The sequence below is a fragment of the Herpailurus yagouaroundi genome, unplaced genomic scaffold, assembly GCF_014898765.1.
Source record: "Herpailurus yagouaroundi ecotype Mexico unplaced genomic scaffold, PumYag 60520, whole genome shotgun sequence".
NCBI classification, from domain to species: Eukaryota; Metazoa; Chordata; class Mammalia; order Carnivora; family Felidae; genus Herpailurus; species Herpailurus yagouaroundi.
Window position 1 is genome coordinate 683 of NW_024415427.1, and position 6,127 is coordinate 6,809.

A 6,127-nucleotide genomic window follows, 5' to 3' on the forward strand; every position below is an offset into this window, starting at 1 on the left:
GCGGGGCGGGGCCCCGCCGGCCCCGCCCCCCCCCCGCGGGGCCGGGCGCGCGCCCCCCCCCCCCCGCTTTACCAGAGGCACTGCCCTGCCTCCTCCTGGCGTTCAGCGTCGAAACCCTGGAAGCTTCAGGTCAGCGTCCCAGCTCTTGGGGTGAGAAGTCTCTCTGAGTCCCCTAAGTGGGCGAGGACAAGCCTGCCCGGCAAAGCAACACACTGTCACCAAGGAGGGGTCGCAGGGACCCTCGCTGCCCCCACCCGTGCCAGATGTGCTGGAGATTCGGGCACGAATAGGGCAAGGCTGCCCCCTGGTGCCTGTCAGGTGCACAGACCCTCCCCCGAAGGCCTCAGCTGGGAGGCCCAGCACCCCCCACCTGCACAGCTTCTCTCTCCAGGGACCTTCAGGCCTCCCTTTAGCAAGGGTGTTCGGCGGCCTCCCGACCCGCAGCCGAGCAGCCTGTTGGGAACTTTGCAGGGCGAAGAGCAGCCATGGGGTGGGGAAGGAAAGGGTCGTTGTCCTGGCCTGGGGACGGGAAGGGTGCCCCCGCCCCCCACCACTCCCAGACTCTGCGATCACCAGGCTGCAGTCCCCAGATGGCTCATCCTGTTAAGCTAAACCCTCAGCCATCCGGCGGCTTTTAGAAGAAAAGCAGTTCTGGCCCGAGCCAGATTGAGCCTGCTGGGTGAGGAGGGGCAGGCCCTCCTCCCAGGATGGCTGGAGTAGTCTCCGGGGCGGGGGCTTTGTGGAAGCCTGGCCAGGTGGCCTGTGCTCAGGTTGGGTCAGGGCACGGGGGAGCGGGGTGAGGCTTGGGGATGCGCCAGGTGGCAGGGCGGCTCTGTTCATCGGAAGACCCTAACTGTAGTTTTCTCTGGCCCCGTGTCAGACTGAAGCTGGTCTGCAGACAGAGGCCACCGAGAAGTGTGTGACATGTAGGCGTCGTGGAGAAGTGGGGGCCACCGGGGAGCAAGGGCAGAGGGGAAAGACGAGTAGCCCAGTGAACCACAGATATCGTCCCGGCAGGTGGGGAGGGGGGGCGGCGGGGGTGCCCGCGGAAGGGAGGGCGGTGGCTGTGATGGACATGGTCTTCGGGCAGAGGTCAGACAGCGCCCTGACAAGCAGGGGGAAGTGAGGACGCGCGGACTCGGCCGGGTGCAGGCAACCCTTTCGAGAATTTAAGATCTTGCTTGTACCAGGAGCGCGGCGGGGAGAGAAGGCAGTGGCTGGAGGGGGTGTGGGCCAGCCGGTGGCACTTTGGGGAAATGGCTGCCGCTGCAGGGAGGGCAGAGGGTGAAGGCGGCAAGACCTGGGGAACCTGAGGAGGGCCTTTGAAGGAGCCAAGGGCGGGTCTCCTCTCCCCTGGGAGGGGAGGCAGGTTCAAAGGCCAGTGGCTGAGCAGTGAGTGAGCTGCCTGCGTGAGATCGTGAGATCCGTGAGATCCGTGAGATCCGAGGCTGCTGGGAGGGGGGGCAGCTTGGCCGGAGGGGCCACAGGGAGGCCCGAGGGGGAGGTGAGTGCTGAGAAGGGCCCGGGGAGCTCCGGGGCTCTAGGACCCAAGCTGGCACCCCTCCAGGGGGAGCCTTCATGGGGTGTCTCTAGACCCTCCTTGGGGGGGCGCTCCATGACCTGGGGGGTGCAACAGGCCCCCAGGCCCCCAGACCAGACTTGCAGGGGCCCCCTGGCCGGCCTCCGGGCCCCCCCCTCCCCCGCCCCAGGCCCCAGTGGCCTCCTCCTGTCAGCCCCAGCAGCCACGCTGGACAAATCTCCCCTGTCCCTCCCCATCTGATCTTCTCTGGGCTTTTGTCTGTGCTGGAGACGGAGTCAGATTCCTCTCCGAGGTGCACAAAATCGGGCAAGAGCTGGCATGTGGGCTCCCAGCACTGCAGAGCAGCGTGCCCCCTGAGCTGACCTGCCCCCGTGACCCGCGCCAGGCCCGCTGTCTGGGCTGACCTCCCTCTGCCCCTGCAGACTCAGCTTGGCTGCCACCTGTCCCGGGGAGGCCAGAGAGATGGGTGTGCATCCGCTGGCACCTGCACTGCCAAGGCGAGCTGGGCATCTATGGGGTGCAAAGTTCATGGACTGGTCCTCGCCTCCGGCCAGGATGAATCGGCGGGAGTCGCCCCGAGTGGGAGCTGGAGGCCAGAACTCTGGCTCCTGTGGTGCTGCCCCAAGCAGCGCGTGGGAGCTTCGGATCTGCCAAGGACAGCCACAGCGTTCCTGGGGCTGGTGCTGACCATCTGAACAGGACACAGGCGGAGGGAGTTGCAGCCCTCGGGGTGGCAGCGGGGGCGGGAGGTTCTTGGGGCTGGGGGAAGGTATATCTTGCCCCCCTCTCCTCCCCGGGCGGGCGGGAGCCACTGGGGGTGAGTGGGGTGCCGAGGGCCAGGAGACCTTCCCCCCTGCAAGCCCGGTCTAAGCCTCTGTGGCTCCTGCCAGGCCCCTGTACCCCCGTGAGGCTGGCTCCCGAGCACGTGAGGGAGTGGGTGGGGGCCTCTCACCAAGGCCGCTTCGAAGTGACAAGCACAGGTTTCCTGGGCCCAAGGCAGGGGGGGCTGCCTTTCAGAGCCCAGTGAGGCTGGAGTTGCGGGAGGAGCTGAGGAGGAGGGGGAGAGGAGGAGGAGAGAGCCAGAGGGAGGGCGGGAAGGGGGTGGGAGCGGAAGGCTCTCGTTGTCCGGGGAGGCCTGGGAATTGGCCCCTGTGCCCACAGAGGCTGGGGCTGCGCCGCCCACCCGATCTCGGGTGGCCACGGCCTGAGGAGCGGGCCCGTGGGTGAGGGGGGTGCCCCACCCGGGAGTGGCTGGCTATCCCAGGGGCACCAGGAGATAGGGTAGGGGCACAAGGAGTTTTGGAATTAGAATTAGCTGGGAACAAAGGGTGGGATCCACCTTGAAGGGCTTTGTGCTTTCCACGACTGGGGTAGGGAGCTGCCCCGGGGCTGGGGGCTGGAGGTTTGGAGGGTCCCCAGGACTAGGGAGGGGCAATCTGAGCCTCCTACCCCTACGCAGGGCAGCGCGGGGCGGGGGGGGGGGGTGGGCAGCTTTCCCTGTTGCAAGACTGCACATTAGTGTGCTGTATTTGACAGAGGGCTTCGGCCGGCTCCATTTTGACCTCACCCTTGCCAGTTGGCCTCTCCCTTCCAGCTGGTCTGTTGGCAAAGCACCCCCAGATGGGAACCGAGACTACCCCCTCCAGCAGAGGGACTGCCCCCGAGCCAGCAAGATCCCGCCCCGGAACACACAGTCCCTTTGACCTTCACTGCCCACCCGCACGCACCCGCCTCCCTCCGCCCCACGTTTTTGTTCTACAAACCTGGAAGTATTCTCTGTCTTCCCGGTGTTGGCCTCACCGAACTAAGTCCCTTTCCTGTTTCACTACCCCTAGTTTCTCTGTCTTTGGAGTTTGGAGGGGCTGAACTTGGTGTGTTTGGGGCCCTCGAACCGGGTGCCTCTGCGCCCCGGCGCCCTGCCTACGCGTTGTTACAATAACCAACCGGTTATTAACCCAAGTCCGTAGTCAGAACTCAGATTTCCTCAGCTTGCCTCTAATGTCCTTGCTCTGCCCTGGGACCACACTGCATTTGTTGTCACATCCCCTCTTAGACTTTCTTCATGTTTAACCGCCTGGACAGTTTGGTTTGTCTGGTGTTTTTGTCACGAGTAGCCCGGGTGGTGGTTATAGAGACGAGGAGTTGCCAGGATGACTCACCGCTGTATGTCGACCTCGGTCATCGAGGTCATCGGGCTGGGGTCGTGCCTGTACTTCAGGTGTCTCCACTTTAAAGTGAACCCCGCCCCCGCCCCGTCCAATCCCCTCATTTCCTAGTCACTTTCATCAGCCCCTTTCCCCCAATCCCGTTCAGCAAGGTGGTTGCATACACCTGTAATCCACCCAGATTCTTCGGTGGGTCTGCGTTCCTTCCTGGGATCCCCCACTTTCCCGAAGGATTATTTTAAAATGTGTGCATGTGAAGCTTCACTCTTTCCGCTGTCCACTTCTCTGGGTCTTGACTTCTCCAGGGTGTCCGGCCTCCCAGCCCTAAACATCTAGGCTTCCCCCAGCCACCCGGGACTCCCCTGTCTCAAACCCTTGGCAACCCCTGACGTGGTCCCCGTCTCTACCTTTTTTGCCTCTTCTGGAATGTCACATAAAGAGAATCTTACAGTATGTTGCTGTTTTCAGGCGGACTTGTTTCACCGAGCAGTCACTTTATCCATTCACCTACCTGAGGACATCAGGGTGGCTTCCAGTGTTGGCGTGATGATGAACAAAGCTGCTCTAAACATTTCCGTGCTGCTGTTTGTGTAGACGTAAGTTTTCAACTCCTTTAGGTAAATAGAAGCACGATTGCTCCCTCATTTGGGAAGGGCACATTTAGTTTTGTAATCCGCACTTCCCAGGTGCCTGCGGGGCTCGGTTAAGTGTTAACTGTCAGACCTGGGCTCAGGTCACGATCAGGTCATGATGGAGCCCCACATCGGGCTCTCTGCTGTCCCCCCCCCCCTCTCTGGCCCACCCCTGGTCGTGCTCTTCCTCTCTCACTCAAAAATAAATAAACATTAAAAATATTTTTTGCACTTCCCTGTGGACGTAGGACCTCAAGCATCTCTTCCTATGCTTACTTGTTTGCATTTCTTTGTTTTTGCCCATTTTTTAATCGAGCTGTTTGTTTTCTTTTGTTGAATTTTAAGAGCTCCTTGTTTATTTTGAATACCAGTCCTTTATCAGATTTGTCTGTTACAGACATTTCCCCCAGCCTGTGGCTTTTCTTCTCTTTCTCTAACGGTGTTGTTTGCAGAGCAAACATTGAAAATTTCGATACAGTCCAGTTTCTCACATTTTCTTTCACGGGCCATGCTTTCCATATTATATCTAAAAACTCAGGGCGCCCGGGTGGCTTGTTGGTTAAGCGTCTCACTCTTGATCTCAGCTCAGGTCTTGATCTCAGAGTTGTGAGTTCAAGCCACGCGTTGGGTTCCATGCCTAGCGCAGAGCCTTCTTAAGAATAAGGAAGTAAGTAAGTAAATAAATAAATAGGCAGATAGATAGATAAATAAAAACTCATCGCCAAGCCCACGCTAAGACAGATTTTTCTCCTCTGTTTTCTTCTAAAGGTTTGGTATTTCACATTGAGGCCTGTGGTCAACCCTGAGCTAATTTTTCTCTAAGGGGTCCCCTGAAAGGATTTTGAAAAGCTCTTTATCCCCACCACTCAACACACGTGTGCATCTTGAAGTTGACGTCTACGATATTTCAATGGATGTTCAAACAGTTGCAAAGGGTGTGCTTTCTGGTGTCTTATAAATACTGTTAAAAAAAAAAACAAACCCACAACAACCGTGATACCACTTTTGACATGAGGCCAATGGCATTAAAATCACCCGGTGAACTGATCCCAGTGTCCATCTCAAACTCTTTCCATGTTCCCTTTGGAAGTTAGTTCTTTTCTTCCTGCCTCCACTTTTTGTCCGCTGCCCCTCAGAGACATCCCCTTGTGCTGTCTTTCTCCGGGCTTTTATTCCTCGTGCTTTGTATTTCTCTGAAACACGAATGTATATAAATTACACTTCTTGTTCCAATCTGTGACCACGGGGCTCTGGTAAAATTCCTTCCGGCTTGACCAGAACAGCAGCCCTGGATCCGACCTGCTGACGTGTAACCATTAAACAAGCAAGTAACATGGGTCTCCAGTGCGTCCATTATTAGTCCAGGTGTCCGGGAACAAAGAGGACATACGGTCGGTGTGGGACGGGGCTCAGTATCGGTTCCATTCCTAGGAATGAACATGCTGCCGAGGGCTGAGACCCCTGGAACCTTCTTGAGTTAACTGGGGGGACGATTGGGAAAGGGCTGGGGAGCAGGAACTGGAGGGATCATCTCAGACTTACCACGTTTTGGACAGAGACAGGTGGGAGCTGAGTTCTGGAAAGATGATTTTGAAAAACCTCTGTCGGCCCCATGGACTCTCTTGAAAGGCTTTGTGTCAGGGGCGCCTGGGGGGGCTCAGCAGGTTAAGCGTCTCACTCTGGATTTCGGCTCAGGTTGTGATCTCATGGTTGGTGACATCGAGCCCCGTGTCTGGCTCTGTACTGACAGCACGGAGCCTGCTTGGGATTCTGTCTCCCCATCCCCCCCC

General features: G+C 58.5%; 1 long non-coding RNA gene across 2 annotated transcripts; it reads left to right on the forward strand.

The window, feature by feature from the left end:
- The first annotated feature begins 2,639 nt into the window (after positions 1 to 2,639).
- LOC121024183 (uncharacterized) lies at positions 2,640 to 5,384 on the forward strand. Of its 2 annotated transcripts, XR_005787638.1 has the most exons (3): positions 2,640 to 3,758; positions 4,174 to 4,301; positions 5,106 to 5,384. It is a non-coding gene; the product is annotated as an uncharacterized LOC121024183 (long non-coding RNA). The 2 variants fall into 2 exon arrangements; XR_005787637.1 differs by having other exon boundaries at positions 2,640 to 4,301.
- Positions 5,385 to 6,127: the final 743 nt, after the last annotated feature.